Genomic DNA, 3,850 nt, shown 5'->3' on the forward strand with positions numbered 1-3,850 from the left:
CTGTTCCGAGGCTTGTCAGCCTTTCGGGATCAGGTTGCCTGAGTCTCGAGAATCTGACAGAAACCAGAACCTCCCTGAGTCACCGACACCCACGGTGGGGCCACGGAGAGATGGCAGGGGCTGGGGCGGGAGGCAGGGCTCCCTCACCCCCACCTGTGCCCGGGACGCTCTGGCAGCGCCACCACCCCGCCCCCGCCCCCGCCCCCACCCGGCGCCTGCAGGAGCTCGGAGTGCGTAGCTCAGGACAAGTGCCAAATTGGCACGAGGGTCTGGCCCCCAGCCTGGGCCTCGCCGTGCCTCAGCCGAGTCAGAGATGGTGCCCGCTGGGGCGAGGAGAATCCAACCTGCCCGCCACGGAGCCGGCCTGGGGCGGATGCCGCGAGGCCCCCGGGAGCCCTTCCAGACCTGCCCGGCGGGGCGCACAGGCAGAGGACGGGACGGGAGACCCCACTGCTGCTCCATCCTCGACCCCCCCCCGAAATGTCTCTGTCCCTCGTCCGAGGTCCCCAAGAGCAGGGCCACCTGTCCTGCTTCCGTTGCTCTTTCGGCCTTTCCCCCAGAGCAGCCTCGGCCCCTCCGTGGAATCCGACCTCCGCCTCCCCTCCACGGGCCACAGCCCCGCGTCATGGCCACGCGCATCGATTAAGCACCTACCGCATACGCGGGGGCCGTGCGCCATGCAACGGAGCCGAGTACGAAAGAGTCAGGCCTTTGGTCAGAACGCTGGCATCCGGAACGTGTTGGCCGTTTGAGATGCCGTCTCTCGCTCCTCCTGGCCACCTCTGGGCCCCGCGGTCTGTGAAATGCCCCATTTTCCAGATGAGGAAAGGGATGCTTTTTCGAGGTCGCATCACCGTGGAATTAGAATCCAGCTGTTTCGAAGCTGTCGTCTTTCCCACGACGCTGAGTGGTCTCCTCCTTTTTTCGAGGAGTTTGTCGCTGAGTTTTGGAGGCGAGGTGCCCCGGCGAGACCCTTCACAAGGCATCGATACTGGCCCAAAACCAAGCCAGCGCCATCATAACCACGGGCCTCCCAGAGGATCTCCCCGGGGAGCGTCCCCGTCCAAGGGCCCTGGGGGGCAGAGGTGGGGCAGCGGGGGCAGCCGAGAGGAGAGTCGTGGCCAAGCCACGCTGAGGGGACAAAGGAGGCAGCTCAGCGCCGAGCAGACAGAGGTCGCGCCCTGTGGCAGACCCACTGACTGCGGTGGAGGCTAAGGAGTGAGGTCTGAAGAGGGGTAATGACAGACCGCACGGTCGATTCCGACCCGGGGAATGGTCTCCAGTCCAGAATGGCCCGAGGAAGTGGCCAAAGGGAAGGGTCTCAAACTACAGCAACCACCGTTGGTCACGTGGAAGGCGACAAGGGCCTGGGAATTGCATTTTAAAACACGGAGGCAACCGGATAATTTGATAACACGCATGGCACATCTGGCTTGTGGTTATGTAACCCATTCTGCACGGCAAAGGTCCCCGTGGACCTCAAAGTGCTTTCTCCCCTCATCATCCTCTTGAGTGTCCTCGGTCAGCAGGTCTGGCAGGAACCCCTAAGCCCGTACCTACAATGAGTGACGAGGGTGGCCCCACACCTGCCCTTGGGGGTGGTTCTGGGCCTCTGCCCCCAGACCCCTCTCCGGCTGGGGTATTGGCTGTGGTCCATTTGCTCTGCAAATCGTGAATAAAACGAAGACCTTCTGCAGCCTCAGCTTCACCGTTCTGTGCCTTCCCTTCCCTCCTCTTACCACTTAGGCCTCTTCCTCAGATGACACTCTGCTCCTTGGAAGGGTCAGAGAGCAGTCATTTATTCCTCTTTAGAGCCAACGTCTCAGTTGGTCATTGTTGTATCCCCAGCTGGGGGACATAGCACCTTCCTGTAGTAGATACTCAGTAAGCAAGAAAGGGGAAATATTTTTTGACTAGACGGATGGATGGGTAGGCTCATAGTTACATAGATGGATGGATGGATGGATGGATGGATGGATGGATGGATGGAAGGATGGATGATGGATGGATGGATGGATGGATGATGGATGGATGGATGATGGATGGATGGATGATGGATGGATGATGGATGGATGGATGGATGATGGATGGATAGATGGATGGATGATGGATGGATGGATGGATGGATGATGGATGGATGATGAATGGATGATGGATGGATGATGGATGGATGGATGACGGATGGATGATGGATAGTTGGATGGATGATGGGTGGATGGATGGATGATGGATGGATGGGTGGATGATGGATGGATGGATGGATGATGGATGGATGGATGGATGATGGATGGATGGATGGATGGATGATGGATGGATGGGATGAATATGTGGATGTATGGATGCATGAACAGATGGATGTGAATGTGTAAAGGCTCTGCTAGGTGGAAAATCAACTGAAAATGTCCCCTTGGAGTGGAGACAGGTGAGGAGAGGTTCCTGTTGCCCGCTTCACCTGTCTTCTCCTGGGTGTTATTCTTTGGGCTCTCTGAGCCGTGAGGGGCAGAAAAGTAAGCGGACCGAAGCGCCCAGAGCACGTGCAGTCCCAGCTCGACACGTATGACCCGGGGCAGGGGTGGCTCTGGGTCAGACTGAAGCAGAGAGCAGTAACCTCCATGGGACCTGAGTGTGAATGAATGCTGCAGAGAAAAGCCTCAAATGTCACTTTGCAGGGGCCCAAATCCCCCCAGATGACATAGGAGTCGGTACCTCCCTATTGTAGCTGGTGACACCGGACATCTTTGACTTCCTGGGGACCCACTTGGTCCTCTGATTATCTGCTCGATGAGGCCAAGATGGAAGCAAAATGGTTTCCAGGGCGACTTTGCTACCCACCGGCTGAACCTCTACTCTCATGGGTTAGGACGTTAAGATACTTGCACCCCAGATTTTCTCAAGAGCTGCAAGCCAGCCCCCAAAGAAAGCTGCAGGGATCCTTATACATATGGACTTGATCCATATAAATCGGAGGGCTTTAGAAACCCTCGCCGTATAAGAATAAGTGCACTAACCCTGATATCTGAGTCCGTGCTCAGAAGCTTAAACGTGCGTGTCTGAAACGTGAAGCTTGCAGTGGCCCAGCCAGGGACTCAAAGCAGGCCTGGCCCTGCGCTCCACAAACATATCCTGCGATGGCCATTGCGTGGCCTTCTGGTGACAGGGAGGGCTGAGCAGGCGAGGAAAGGGGGGTCCTGGCTGAGTGTGGTCTGGAGCCCGAGAACCCGTCATTACTGCCGCTGACCACACCCACTGAGTGGACACCCCATGGGGCTGCCTTTTGGCAGGGCCTTAGGACTCGTTCTGCTCGATGAGTGGAAGCGGCCACTGTGTGACACGTCCAGGCTGCAGCATCTGAATGCCAGTGCGACTCTCTGCAGAAGTCTCCTTCCCTCTGAAAGAGAAGCCAGAGTTCAGGATGGCAGCCGCCCGGTCTACCTGGTCCTGGAGAGACAGGGGTCCGTGCCCCTGCCAGCCCAACATGGGTGTGTGCCGTGGACGAGACGGAAACCTTGTTGTCCCGAGTCACCGGGACGCGGGGCCGGTTATCACCGCGGCACCACCGAGCCCAGCCTGGCCATGTCGAGCCCGCATCGTCTCAATAATCCGAGAAAAAGCATTTCGTTTTCTGTCCTGCACATGCTGCTTCTCAGGCTCTCGGCGGGTCTGACCGAAGCTTCCCGCCCATTCCTTCGGCAACACTGCGGACGCCCTGGGTCGTTCCAACACCCTGCCCCACTCCCCGCCCTTGGAAAGCACCCCCGACCGCTCACTCTGGGGGCTTAGCCCCCTCTGTAACAGCGCTGGCAGGGGTCGGGGGGAAAGGTTGTGATTTCAAGCCAGGCTGAGGAATCGC

This window comes from Pteropus vampyrus, unplaced genomic scaffold, assembly GCF_000151845.1.
Source record: "Pteropus vampyrus isolate Shadow unplaced genomic scaffold, Pvam_2.0 Scaffold34, whole genome shotgun sequence".
In the NCBI taxonomy this organism is placed as follows: Eukaryota; Metazoa; Chordata; class Mammalia; order Chiroptera; family Pteropodidae; genus Pteropus; species Pteropus vampyrus.